General features: G+C 38.7%; 1 protein-coding gene across 4 annotated transcripts in view; it reads left to right on the forward strand.

The window, feature by feature from the left end:
• The first annotated feature begins 451 nt into the window (after positions 1–451).
• The window catches only part of sema6cb (semaphorin 6Cb), a 177,159-nt gene continuing 162,181 nt past the window's right edge, over positions 452–15,429 (forward strand). For all 4 annotated transcript variants that reach the window (XM_028469966.1, XM_028469970.1, XM_028469967.1 and 1 more), the window contains exon 1: positions 452–620. The gene's annotated coding sequence lies outside the window, so the exon portion shown is untranslated. The remainder of the gene's footprint in view (positions 621–15,429) is intronic.

Consider the following 15,429-nt stretch of genomic DNA (forward strand, 5'->3'; position numbering starts at 1 on the left):
ATTGGGACTGATATCTGTCACTTATTGCATGTACAGTGTCGGTTTCTTGTATATTTAGTATTTTATCTATATATGTAGAAGTCTAAACTCGGGCACAATAATGTTGAAATTACTAATTTTCCCACATAAAATCTGTGGCACACTTGAGATCAAGCTGTACCGTATTCGGCCCCTGAACTAAAATGAGTTTAACACCTCTGTCCTAAAGTCCAACTCAATATGTTTAAATCCCTCTATTGGAACTCTGATTGGCCAGTTTATGGAATATCAACATCTGGAAAAAGGAGAATGGTGTTTATCACAAAGACTGGAAACCCCATCCAATGGGCTGCGACATTAGTGCAGAGCTCTCTTTGTGATTGGCTGAGATTCCTGTCATTCTTGTGATTGTGGGCGTGGTTATGAAGCTGTTGTGATTTCAGTGAGAGCGGCTCCAGTCCTGTCACACTCACCGCAGTGAGGGGGCGCGTTTTGTCTCGCTGGCGCTCTGGGATTATTAACTCGTAATTTCTTCTTTTTTCCGGCGTTGTTTTCGCTATTTACCTTCAACACTAATCTCTATTGAAGACTGCAAAGACTTTTATTCACACAGTGGAGATGTAGGAGGCTGCCAAAGAAGGGTAAGAGAAAGAGAAGTGGCTGCTCGGAGTCTGTGGCGATGCTGAAGCAGCTGTGCCTACTTTGTTGATTAAGTTGGTTACACCGGAGTGGTTTTCTGTGCGTGTACAGGATAATAGACCTTATAGGTGACATTTCTGGGTGGTCGGATTGGCCAAATTTGTTTATTTGGCGCATTTCTTTTTGTCATTCGATAAAGTCACTGTATTTTGTGTTTTTCAGCGTTGTTTTTGGTCATTTCTTGCAGGCTTGGAAAGGGGGAATTGCGTTTTTATCTCGGCTGCACGGCTTTTTCACGTTTTTGTGTCTTTTCCGCTTTGAATAACCTACAATATGTGGACACACACATTGCTTTGAGTTGAGTCCGATCGCATCTCCTCTGTTGTTGCAGGAGTCCTGTCCAAGTTTGTGCCATAAAATGTTTATATTTCATTTTTCCTTTTGATTTCATCTTACTTTAGTGTCTCATTTTGTGTTCTGTTTCCCAGCCATTTCAAAGACATCACAAAGATTGCTAAAAAGGGATTATGGATCTCTTTTGTTTGCAAAGGGGATTGCTTTGTAAGACATTATTATTTATTTTTTTTTCTTTTAAATTATAAATAATGCTTATTCCTTTCAATGCAAAACAGATTGATTTTTGTCAAATAACAACACTATGTCTCTGCACACATGCCTACTGTATTGTTGTTCCGAACAATACAGTAGGCTATAACCTATTTTTCTCCTCTTTGCATGCAGTAACTGCCCTGAATGATACTCCTCATGCAAAGCGGGTTCTTTTAGCACATTTTAATAGCCAGATTTAACGAATTTTGGCATCCATTTAAATCCTGCTCAGTTTATGCTTCTATAAAACACACTGTCAACACATAAACTAATCCCTGTTTTTTTTTTTCTTCTTCTTCTTTCTAAATCATGTTTACTACATGGTTTCTGTTAAAGGAGCAGAAACACCTCCAGTAATGTCTCCCTATGCATGCATCTTCAATCTTGATTACTCCATCTGCAGTTGTGTGGGGATGCCAAACTAGGAGGTGAAACGATGAGCTCATTGTTCTAACAGGTTTCTGCTCTAGCACGCAGTTCCAAATTAAAGAGAAATGAAAAAAAAAACATGTTTTTACTTTCCAGTGGTGTTTATCAATGTTCAAATATTTGATTAGGAGCACTTTTTTCTTTTCTTTATAGAAAAGGGAGGACCTGACTTTGTCTCAGCTTGTTTTAGATTAATCCTCTCATCCAGTAGGTCTCCAGTTTGAGGGGGTGAAAACACAAAGGCAAATACATCTTCCATTACCCAAACAGAGAGAGATTAGAACACTTATTCTCAGTAGAGTTGGCTCTGCTGCAAAAAGCGATGTTTGTGCCCTCTGGTCTGATTTGAAGGATGCCTGCTCCTGTCATTTTGCTATACACGCTCCTCATCTTTACCAAGATTTACCAATGTTTTTAAAAATGCAACCACAGTTTGAAGGATTTGGCTTGTTTGAACAACGCAGCTAGGTAGTCAGAGAAACAGTCACATGTTGTAGTGGTCCTGTGATTCCTGTTGTTGTGCCCTTTCGGTCCGTGCTCATCCTGGCTACTGCAGGAGCATGGTACGACAAAGAGGGGCCACTAATGATCTGCGGTTTCAGAGTGACTCGGCACTCTTTGTTGCTCCAAGGACATTAGAATGTGGTTTTAGGGGATCTGATTTGACTTGTACCTAGTTTGTTGACATAGTGCTGCTGTTTCCGTCCGGCATCCAGTGAGATTCTCATGTGCTGTGATTTGGCGTTATATCAAATAATGTGATTTTGTTTCAAGGTTATTCAAACTGTTTTTCTAAACCATTGTTTCACAAATGGGGTATACGTACCCCTAGGGGTACGTGATGGCACTAGTCGGAAATTAAAAAATAAAATGTCAGCCTTGGTCCCACACCTGGCATAAGATGACTGGAAAGGATAAAAACTGTAGAAATCTATTCGGGTGCCACTAAATCAGTGTTTTTCAACCTTGGGGTGCGACCCAATGTGGGGTCGCTTAAAATTTCTGAAAAATTAAAAGATTTTTGAAGCTTTGTAATTCTTTTTTTTTTTTTTTTTATCAATATATCAATACAGAATCAGAAATACTTTATTGATCCTGGGGGGAAATTGCTTTTTTTAATTTTAAACAGATGCCCCAGAAATGTTTTGAATGAAGACATTAAAACATAGAAAAGAAAAAAAGTGGAAAGGCATGTGTATGAAGCCCAAAAAGCACTTTTCTGATGTTTAAAGTGCAGAAAAGTTGATTTAGCGTAACATTAGCCCTTTTAAGTGAAGAGTTGTATGAGATATTCATATTACAATCAAACTTTACGAGATACAGATGAACAAGAATATTATTTATAGTTTTTCACAAAACAAGCTTTCACATAAATACATTTTTAACAGTCACAACTTTCCTTATTCCATCTTTAACAATATAAGTGTTAAACTGAACAAACCAGGCTACATAACTCACTCACTGTCCCTCATGAGATAAATACTAAGGTGGTGACGCGTAACTAAAGAAGTTTCGTCACATGTTGATGCTGCAGGTTGTTAAGAGTGATTGTATGGCATTTCACACCAATGACTTTGACCCAAAATCATCTTATGGTAAGATGTTGATGGTAAAAAAAAAAAAAAAAATATATATATATATATATATATATATATATATATATAGTACACTGACTTTACACTTGGCAATGCATTTTTTTTTTTTTTCATCACAGCTGAAGATGCTTGCTCTCGGTTCAGTCCTCTTTCAGACTCTGGTGTTTTTGTCACTTGGGTGGCATGGTTAATGATGCTTTAGGCCCAGAGTGTGATTTTTATTTCTGATTTCCATTTTGAAGGCTCCTTTTAGTTAGACACCAGGAGGAACCTGGTGTCTCTAGATGTCATCTTCCTTAATGGTCCTCAGGGTAATGATGGTTGAAATAGTCTCATAACCAAGGCCTCTAGACTGTGGCCCTTTAGGGACATTACGACAAGCTTATTTCCATTTTCATCATAAGAGCAAAGTGCTCCTAGATACATATATGTAGTTGTTCATACACAGTTGCTAGTTTTGAATTATTGGAATAGGAGACAATGTTTTCAAACAGATCTTGACACTTCCTAGATTCCTAAAATTGGCTTTGCTAAAATACTGCATTCAGGCTTGTATCCGTGTCATTTATGGCCAACTTGAGAGCAATGGATGATATAGTTTAGAGCCATTTTGTTGCACTTCAACAGCAGTGAATTGTCTAAACCTCAGGCTTACGTTCACCTATGCATAAAGGTTTAGGGAAGCAACAGTTAATCTCTGTTTTTCATCTCCATCATATGTAACATTGTTTGACCCCACACCTGAGAGAGGCTCTGGTGTGTGGCACCTCATATTTCATTCCTGTAATGGCTGGTAACCCATGGCAACTGTGTAGCCAATAGGAACTTTGCTTTTTGAAGGGCATGGGGAAAAGAGTTGACTTGAGAATATTTGCTCCATGGCTCTGTTCCCTTCTCCCTCTTTTAGTCTTACTCCTTCATGGGAGGTTTAGTTAGCTAAGCAAAGAACCTCAGACCCCTAGAAAGAGACTCTTTACTCATCTAAAAAGACTCCATGTCTTCCATAATCCAAGGTTAAACCTTCAAAGGCCTGGTCAAGTCCACCTGACTGGACAACCAAGTCCCTACTGTGGGTTATGGCTCATTTTGGCAACAGCTTGATGGAATGAGATTACAAATGTGCATCTGTGATGTGAAGTTTCATATTAAAAATGGGAAAAAGCATTTCTACAATTGGGTTTTAAGTAATGTCTTATTTTCTTGCATCAAGCCCTCTGATGAATCTCATCTTATGAAACGGCTTCTTTGTCGTAACTACGGTAGGACTTCAGATTTTCTACGATTGCGGAAAAGGGACGGAAGGGTATGGATTTCACTTCCTGAAATAGAAATTGCTATATGGTATGAAATATACCCTCTGTTAAGGCCCCTTAAGAGGTTTGTTACCAAAGATGATTAACAGAATAAATAAGTTCATGTTTTTCCTAAATATTGCTTATTTATTATCTTTAGAAAATTATAATTATATTAATACCATACTGTGCTCAATGATTATAAATGTTCCTGTTTAAACCAAATCATGTCATCATGACATTCTTCAGTAAAATATGCAACTCTGTGCATGCACTTTGCAAGTGTTTTTAAATTTAATAGAATAGTCTACACAGCCAATATTTAAGACGAGGGCATTATTTTTCAACAATATTGGCATGTCTACATTTTCTAGCTCTGAGAGCTTTGGCCATTGAACTGTCTACTGCGTTTGGAAAGGCACACTCACTTGTGACAGATGTACTGTATCTCCCCACAGTTTTGCTCCGCCGTCCGGCAATCCCCACGGTTGCGTTTTGAGTGTGCCACGGCGCAGTCTGGTTGGGTGACTGACGTCCCGGGACCGAGGATTACTCTCGATATTTATATGATCGCGCAAGAAAGGTTAAAGGCGCATGTTATAAAGGCAACAACAAACGGATAAACAGGTCCATGGTGTCGTGAATGACCTCTGAAAACCTCATACCTGTAGACCCCGCATTATGACGATTTGGTGATGTAGTTACTTGAAATATGATCTGAAGTGTTTTATTTTGAAAATTAACCGAATGTTATAAGTATGTGCTTAACTTCCTGTTTTGCTACATTTACACTGTGCTAAGTTGATGCGTCGTGCTCCGGCATCCGCCAGAATTAGAAGTCCTGCGTATCTCTACCTGAGGGCTTCAGACTGTTGGAGCTGAGAAGGAGCAGATATGCAGCGCACCGGACCCGGTGGAAATTAACACATACCTGTAGACTAAAGTGAAACCTATTAACTTCACTGGCGTGGCGGAGATGTAACGTTCTTGTGAGTGGAATGTTATGTTCATTTCTTGCATGGAAATGGCAAACTCTTTCACTCCCTCACAATCACAAGAATGCATTGAGGTCCCGAAACATGGTAACATTTGATTTTCCGTAAATCTGTATCAGATAATACCAAAGGAATTTGGTCGTTACCTAAAAAATGACCTGATTTCATATGAACGAATCGATGATCGGTTCTTTTAAACGCACTGCTCTGTGATCAGCCCAAAAATCCTGATCATGTAAAGCCTAAATGGTACTGAGTGGAATTTGAAATGGAAAATCTGAGGTCCTTTTACAATACTAATTTGTTGGTCTTTGCCTATATTGTTTAATTACTGCATTCCACTGAAAAAAGGTGAAAATATAAATGTTTTCTTTTTCTCTCTGAACCCTTGACAAGTTATTTAAAACTTTTACATTCTATATTTGTCTTAGGCAGTTTGACTATTTTTTCCATTCTTTTTTTTTTGGAAACAGACTTGCAGTTTCATACATACTCTTTTCCTTGTGCGGTTAGGGCAGATCTCAAATCTGTAACTGGTGAGTGTGGATATTTTCAGAGGTGGCTTTAAAGTTCATTGAGAGGCCAGAAGTAGTGAAAAAAGGAGTGGAAGACAAAAAAAGTGGTTGACATGCCTTGGTCCTTCTGTCCAGAGTGCACATGGCTGTTTTTTTTTTTTTTTATTTATTTTTTATTTTTTTGTTAGGCTGGACTACCGACCTAAAAAGCCACTCACTTTGTTCTTGTTGTGTACACTAGTTAAAATCGTTACTCCTCTGTTATTCGTGAACGGATCCGGCTGACATTTGGTAGGTATAATCTATGGATGTGTATGCATCAACGCTTGGAGCCTGATTTTTGATTTGAGGCCCAGGGCCCCCAAAAGTTTAAAAAAAAAAAAAAAAAAAAAAAAAAATCAAAAGTTGATTTTTTTTTTTTTTTTTTAAGTTATTTGTGAGTCAAACATTACGACAGTTGGTGGTACCGAATTATTGGCACATAATAATATATAAATGGGACCCATTACTAGGCCTGGGCCAATAATTGATAAATAAATTAATGGGATGGTAAATAAAATGAACTCAATAAGATTGCTGGCGCCGGTATATTGCCATATTCACGCATAAATTTGCCGACGCGCCCGTCGGTGGAAGAGGCTAGTGTTAGCAACAGATATTAAACAGCAGATGACTCAGTCAGTTCTAATAATTTCTCAGTGAATTTGCATCGTAATTACTCAGATGTAGTAGTAGATGCTGCAACTCTGGACCTACTACGTAGCTTCGGATTGCTACGCCGGCTGCATCCAGCGGCCTGTGAGACAGCAAAGCCTCTTACCCGCGGTGTCTGCCAGCGGAAGAGATGCGGTGTGATCAGAAGCAGAAACGGGGAGGCTGAGCAAGGCTAGCAACCAAGCTAAGTTTAAGTATTTTTTTCCTCGTGTTTCGCCTCCAAACTGGCTGGATGACAAGAGGGTTCACCCTCAGCGCCTGAGCATTGTTGTTTGTTCCATAGCGGAATGAACAGAGTAAACTAGAAACTATTTGGTTTATTCTGTATGGTTTAAGACTGAATGAAACGGGGCGGTGGGGCCGCTATCATTTTTGTTTACAAAAGTTCTAACTGGATTGAAAGTGTTTCCTGTTAAGGAATGTAAGACTATATGCCTCTGTGCCTCAATGTTTCATATTTATTGCAAGTGCAATTTTGGTTTTTGAGAGAGACTTGATAAACCATTTTATTTATTGCTTTGGTTGTGTGTGGTTTTGCATTTGAGGAGTTTTTTTTTTTTTTTTTTTACTATAAAACAGACACTGTCTATTTTATTGCTTGTTTGTATATTTATTCAAGTGCATTTTTTTGCTAACAGAGACTGAGAGTTTATTTTACTTTGAGTGTTTTATTCGTTTAAAATATTTAAAAGTTCTTGACATTCTAATTACAGTGGTAAAAAATACTAATGAGAAATACAAGTTGATTGCATTTTTATGATGTGATTAATTATTGGCAATACATTGTCGGACGATATATTGTCAAACAAAATCTGTTATTGGTCGAGGCCTTGTACATGTCACGGGGGTGCCAGGGGGCCACATTTTTCAAATGACTACTCTTCCGTTCTTGTTAGATCGGAATGCAGTTTGGTATGAATACTCTGAATATGATGAGACACTCGGAGCCCTTTTTTGAAATGGGGCTCCGGTAATTTCTAAATTTATGGGAACAGTTGTGATATATCATTTCAAAGGAAATTCAACATAGATTACTATTATGCCTCACACAATTCGATTAGGGGCCCAGGGACCATCCCTGTTTTTTTTCTGTTATTTTTATTAAAGTTGATTTGTCTTTTATTTGTGAGTCAAATATTGCGACATACCAATATATGAATGGGGCCCGTTACTCCGTATATGCCAGGGGGCCCCATTTTTTTTGCTCTGTGGAACTGAGTCATTTGACTGAATTCTCGGGAACGTGGTACGTGCGTGGAGACGTTTCGCGGGGGCGGCCATAGTTCATCCAAACTTGTTTTTTGAGCTGCTACATGGAAACATGAACCACCGCCAATATGAACTTGGGCTCTGCTTGAAAACCCACATCAGCCACTAGCAGCATTGTAGCATTGCTGGATAGCTCTCTGGTTACCCTTCATAAAGTGCAGTGGAGTGACTCCAGCAACGGGTAAGGATGAACTGTGGGGCTATGTCAGCAAATGGCCCCAGATTAATAACTTTACACTAGAGTTTGACTTGCATTCCACGAAAGAGCCCTTGGTCTATGATTAAACCTCGAGCTCTAGTGTACTTTCTAATCTAATTTCCTTTTCTAATTTTGAAGAAAAGTAATTCATTCAAATTTAAGTTTTTCTAATTTTATGTCTTAAGTCGGTAATACTGAAGCTTGTTTTTGTCTCCCATGCTCATTTACCGTTTGCCCTTTAAATGAAGGACAGAGTGCTTTCCTCAGTGGCCACAGTTACATGATGTTTTTTTTTTTTTATTTGAATTAAATTATTCAGAATTAAAGTGTTTATTATAGTAAAACCAGTTTATTTGACTTTAGTCAATTCCGCTTTAGGTTTTGTGGGCTGGGAAGGGTTCTGATTGGACAGGGGATGAACATGACATATCACGTCTATCGGGATAGACTATTTTTGGCTTCAACATGAAAGACCGCATGATAATGGTTTTCACTTTTAGTTTGATTGTAGTTTTGAAGCAGCAGCTTGACAATAACACAGTTTTGCTTTCATCCAAGCAAGAAGTCCGTACTTTGGTCACTCAAAAAGCCAGCGGTTAATGAAACAGCTATTCTACCTCCATTATAAAATGAACTTTATAATGATCCATGCTTATTAAATAAATAGTCCGGGCGGCCATCCTGGACTATGTCATCACGAGCGCGTCATCGCGGCTAGTCACGCTTGCACAGACAACCGGAATTAACTTAAAGCAGAATGAAGTGTTTACAAGAGGATTTATTTAATTTGGAATTCAATTTGCATCAGGAATTTAGTGTTTACAAGGTCAGTTTAAAGAGGAATTAACTTTTATTCTGAATTTAAGAGGAAATGAAACTCCCATGTAAACTAGGCCAATCACACCCACTGATTTGCGTAACAAGGGAGATTTGTGTGCTACCCACAGGGCAGCCTAAAAGCAGCATGCACAGAACATAATCTTTAAAGAGGACCTAAACTAGTCATGTTTATTACACAAAATGTGTTTATCATCGATTAACAAAATATGTGCAAATTCATTTAAAAAAACACATTGAGTACTTTTTGCCTCGATTTTTATTTTTTTTTATTTTTTTTTCACATTAAAAGTAAAATTTACTTTTTGTTAATGTTTCTGCAATGCTTTTCTCAATTTTCTTCAATATAATTTTATTTGTTGCTACAACAATGCAAGAATTTGTGTTGAAGCTACTTTCCAGCTGGAGTTTATTGTGAGCTCTTGTTGCGCATCAGAGCGGCCACAGCTGGCAGTTGATATGTGACTGAAGTAAATAAGAGAGCGAGTGAACTTACTAGGGAGGAGTCTGAGGACATTGAAGGGACTTAGAGGAGGAAAATCCGGCAGAGAAGTACCCAACGGCAGAGCCACTGGCAGCGCAAATTCAGTGGTGTGACATCACTACAAGAGTCTGAGGGGAGCAAATTAGCACTGACAGTATCTCCCTTGTGACCAGGTTTTTTTCTACTACTGGATGTTCTTATCTAGCACTAGAAATTGAAATAATATTTTTCTGTTAAGGGAACAGTAAAATACCGTACAGGGTTTCAAGGTTTATTAGCTGATGGCTGAGCACAATAATCTTCAAAATTGCACTTTCCTCACATTTGCATGAAAATACAGTTAATCTAAAAAGCTTAGTACTCATTAGTAGGCAACAGAAACCCAACATCCCCTTTCGCTGCACAAATTTTAAATTAACGGTTAGGTGATGTTGAGGAGGTGATTCGAATGCTGGCCTCAGGCAACAACTCGTTCTTGAGTTGTGTGCGTGCACAGACTGGCATGGTGTTGGGCTATAATTAGTTGGGCTTAAAAAACTCATCTTTTTGGATCAGATGGGTTTGGACCACATGTTTGAGGCCCGATTACAACTCTAACCAGGGTTTACCACAGCAAATCAGACCCAATGTGCAGCCTGTGAGAAAATGCCTCTGAGATGCTTCAGCACATAATGGCATGGGAGATATTGGTATGATTCAATAGCATGAAGATGTACAGTCAAGTAATTGGGATAGTGTACTGTAACCACTGTGCTCAGTATGAACTGGAAGCTCCCAAATCCCTATGGGACAAACCAAGGTTCTGTAGACTTTTTTCTGCCAGACTAAGAGCTGTTGGCTTAAGGCCCAAACATACATGGGCCAAACGGAACATTTAGTAGAAGTCCGCATGGACTCGCAGCAAATGTCCGCAAGGCCAGTATGCAAAAATCCTCTTTTAATTTTATTATTAGATGCACTCAATTATGGAAGCTCTATTGACTGTGGACATGCCACATAGTCTACTCCCCACACAGTCTGCCCACGTATGTTCGGGCCTTCATAGGGCCCTATAAAATCCACGTTAACGGAATCGCGGACGGAATCACGGAATCGACCAATAAACGGTTAACCGCGGAAATGGACAAAATCGGCATGAAACGCCGTTATCGTAGGGCAAAGAACGGTTTTTATGGGGAAATGTTTCCGGGGACCACTTATTAGGTGCACCAACCTCTCTCCTCCTGTCCTGGCTGCATTAAACTCAGCTTAAACCACCGCAAACACCGTCTAAAACAACGCAAACCATCACTGACTCCTAACTACAGAACCTCTAGTGCCAGTTAACTTTGCTGTGCCTGTAAAGCTCCGCCCGTATTTCAAGTAGCGCAGCGGTGCTCCATGAGAATGTGATCAGCTTTAATCATCTTCACCTGCTCAGTGTTTGAACTGATAACTCAGTCCATGTTGTCCTTTAGTTCTTTTTATTCCAGCCTTTTGTCCCTGTCTTGTAGGTAGACATTCACAGTCAGAAAGCTACCTCAAGTACAACCGTTTCAGTGGGAACTTCCGGTTTACAAAATAAAAGTTTGTTGGCGCAACGTTACATTTTATCATCTCATCAGAGCTACAGTAAAATGCATGTTGAAATAATGAATTAATAAAAAATGAACTAATGAAAACAAAGTTTATACTTAATTGATATTTTTTAAATTAAGCAATGAAATATGTATTTTTTTTTTCTATTTAGAGTGCATGCCTTATTAGCCAGAACATTGTTTTGTTGTTTTCCTAAAAAAGATGTTTTGTTTTCTTTTGTTTTTTACCTTCAGTGTATTGCATGGTGGTACTTTCATCCTGACTACGGGGGACAAAAGTAACAAAGTGCAACATCTGGTCAATGTCAAATTACACAGAAGATGGGGTAATTTAAATTAGGTTAATTTAAACTAAGATCATCAGAACCTAATCAGTAAACCTGATCAGATTCCGTAAACCATTGAGTGGCATTAATGCTGTTCTCATACATCTTTATGACTTATGAATAATTAAAAAGGAGCAGTCAGAATAATCCATGTCACTACAACTTATATCTACCTTTTAATTGTATGTACTTTATTTTTGACATACATTTGGTTTAATTATGAGGTTTTTTTTTTTTTAATTGATTAGTATTTATTTTGTTCCCTCACAGGGGTTAAAAACTAATTTCTTTTAAAAATTATAAATATTTCTAAAAAAAATTAAAGTGGAAAAAACGAAATTTGGAAAAAAATAAAACAGATTTTATATGGCCCTACCTTCACAACTTAAATGTAGGTGGCTGACAAACACCAGAACAGGGCAGTGTTGAGGGACGTGGAATACCACCTGACTGAATATCAGGAAGATGGAACACAAAGTAGAGAAGTATCAAGGTTTCAACTAAGGAACAACTGCAGCAGATGTGGATGGTGAAAGTGGAAGCACAGTGACTCCAAACTAGAGTGTGGCTTCAACAGGTTCCAGGAACAACATCTGAAGCCTCGGTCCAGAAGGGTGCAGTGCTAGGAACCATCAGACTCTCAGGCCTCTATAGAGGAGTCTAGCTTGACGATGACAGTTACCATTCATTGAAGGGGGAGAGGAGAGTTTAAAAATGTATAAAAGGTTCTACAGCAGCAGGTTGTCAAATCTGCTTGTCTAACTACTGTATATTATTTTTTATGCATCCCACCACTCTTCTCCAGTTCCATCTTCTTCGCTGTTTGTTGCTTATTTTAATTCCATGAGCCTAATTTCCCAGATATTGTCTCTCAATTAAGCACCATGGGGAGCACTTAAATGTCATTTTCACCCCATCATTCATTTGCACATTAATTTTCTTTGTGTGTTTCTTTGCCCATTAGGCCATAGCCACTATCGCAGCTACTGCTACCAGCCCAGTTACTCTCCAGTTACCTCCAAACAAATGACTGTTGTTTCTGGATGAAATGTGACTATACATCTTTGTGCCAGGGGTTATTTCCCTTGAAAGGCACACCAGATATATCCGGGGTCACTCCCTACATCTATTTGATTTGCTTCACACACTTAAAATAGAAAAAAAAACCTTGACAACGATGTTTATTTTTCTATTATTTTCAGGATCAGAAGTTATTGCCAACACATGCTGCTTTGAATTTTAGCACGTTTGTGCCTAGGAGCAGGATTGGGGAATTTGTTTAACAGCATAGTTTGTCCTGACTCGTCTGGATGAATATGAATGCATCAACTTGTATTCAGCCTTCGGTGACATGATTAAAATCTTACAGTTGAATAAGTAAACAAAGAGGAAATTAGGGTGAACCAGATACGTTTGGAAAGAAAAAAGGTTGGTGTCTTTAAACTTGGCAGACTAACCCTGAGAATTTGCAATTTTGGCACAATTTGTCTTTAATTTATCAGTGTTATTCAAACTTAAGTGGGGTGGATTGACCTTCACAGCACACTGCTACAATTTTAAACTTTATGTCCATGAGTCATCATATGTTCAAGCTTTCCTGTTTTGTGAATTTTATTGTTGCATGATGTTTTCAGAAAACACTGCACATGCACAAATGTTTGTGTGTACCTGTTCAAATTGTAATTGCACGATACCCACGGTGCCAAATTGTAACGGTTCCTACTATACTAGAAATTCTACACGACAGTACTATCGTGGATTACGATACTACCGCTGCCAGTTCCATTACATAGCGGCTGCCTCTACTTTCCTCCCGGCTTCTCACTGCATGGTCTAAGCTCACTGCACGCTGCTCACTTGAAAACAAACCAACATGGGAACCGAACTACACAGCTGCTGAATGATTGGCTGTTTGCCTGTTACTGGGTCCGCCCGTCTGTTAGCTGATTGGCTGTTCGTGTGTTTCTCCCGGCAAGAACAAACTCCATGAAGACAGCGCCACTTTGACAGAAACTTGCTTCAAAACAAACAGCAAGCTGAAGTTCTGACTCTCCTGGACACGTGCACAGCTTACAGTCACACACGAGACAACACATGGCAGAAGCACCAGCAGTTCATAAATATAATAATAAAAAAAAGGTTTCAGTATTGCGATATTACCTGGAACTGTGATACTTTGTGACAACTCTAGTTCAAATAACCTCTTAAATGTAAAAATTGTCTTGATAAAGTCATAAATGAATCAAAACAGCACAATGGATAAATAAGCGTTCATTTTTGAATTTTTAGACCTGTTATGTAGATTGAGAGCCATGGTACACAAATACACACTTGGGTTTGTTGAAACAAGATTACTGGAGCGCATTGAAGGCTTCTGATTAGAGCTTGGTATTATGGCCAATTTCCTGAATTGATTCAATTTCAATTAATTAGGTTTTGAATCGATTATTCACAATTTGATTTCAATTAGTAATGATCTTTCAAATTTTACTTGGATATTAATAAGAGTTTCAAAAAACTGGCTTAAGTTAGGGCGGCTTACCCAGCCAAGCTTTGTCTACAATATTTGCACTGAATCAGAATGAGAACAGTTTTATTTGCCAAGTAGAGTTTAAAACAATACAAGGAATAGGGTTGGGCACCGAGAACCGATTCCAAATAGCAACCGGTTCCTAACATCTGGAACGTTATGACGATGTTTGAATTTCGATTTCAAGTTTCGGTTCCTAAATTCCCACACTAGTTTGTTTTTGTGGCTTGTATTACTCCACCTGGCTTTCTCTGCTTGTTTCCAGGGTTTGTATTACTCCGCCCTGCTTGCTCTGTTTGTTTACGCGGGTGCGTTCACACCGAACACAACTGTAGCGACTGCAGTCACTTCAATATAGTGGCTCTTTTTGGTCACGCCATCACTTCATCGCTCCAGTGACCAGGGAACAGACTCTGTGGGTGTGTGCGGGAGAGAGAGAGAGAGAGAGGGTTGATCACTTCTTCTCCAGCCGCATCACAGACAGCGGTGCTTTTACGGTTTAAACAATCAATTTACGGAGTTACTAAAGAGTTCACCCAGAATATAGGCTTATTCCAGAAGTTAACAGATTTAATTTTGTGTAGTACAGCAGTGCGCTGTAGTTGTCTCAGTGGGAGGGAGGGGCTGTAGCCTCGGCTTTACAGATAGTGATGGCTGAGGGAGTTGTTGCTTGAAGTCGCTTTAAAAAGTTCACATTTTTCAACTTTGAGCAACGAGGTTGTGCAGGACCTAGCTGCCAGAATAATAATCTTCCCCAACTGGAACTGTTGATTGATTTTTGTCACATGACTCCTCCAGGGTTTGTTTGGTTTTTTTTTCAGTTTCACATCTACCTGGGCTGCTGCTCCTAGTGTTTTTAGACTTCTGCCAACTTGTTTGTAAGTGTTGTTTCAGTTTTACAGTTACAGTTGGGGACTTTTGTAATTGAATACCCTAGTTATAGTACAGCAACCAAATGAAACTGTATCAAATAAATGAATTAATAAAAATGGCCTGTGTAAAGGCTTTTTCAAATGAAAAAATAATCCTGTGAAATCTGTGACCTGTTGACCTGCACAACTCAAAGAATCACAATCAAGAATTGCAATCAGAATTCCAAACGATACCCAACCCTAACAAGGAATGTGACTGTGGATGGTGCGAAAAAAAACCCAAAACAGAAACCGTATTATAATAAATATTAAGAATAGAACCCACTCTTGCGTTGAGTAGGCACAGTAGTCGACTTTGTTAACGCCACACTAAAGAGTAAAAAAACAATCGATTTCAACACTTATGAAGTGATTTTGGAAAATTTCCATGAAATCAATTTAATTGAGTAATTAATTAATTTTTTTACTCAGCTTTACTTTTGATGGGCTTAATTCAAGTTTACTATGTACGGTATATACGACCTCGCATTTGTGGGGACATAATTAACTTCTGTTTTTTGTTTCCAAT

This window comes from Gouania willdenowi, chromosome 16 (genome assembly GCF_900634775.1).
Source record: "Gouania willdenowi chromosome 16, fGouWil2.1, whole genome shotgun sequence".
NCBI classification, from domain to species: Eukaryota; Metazoa; Chordata; class Actinopteri; order Blenniiformes; family Gobiesocidae; genus Gouania; species Gouania willdenowi.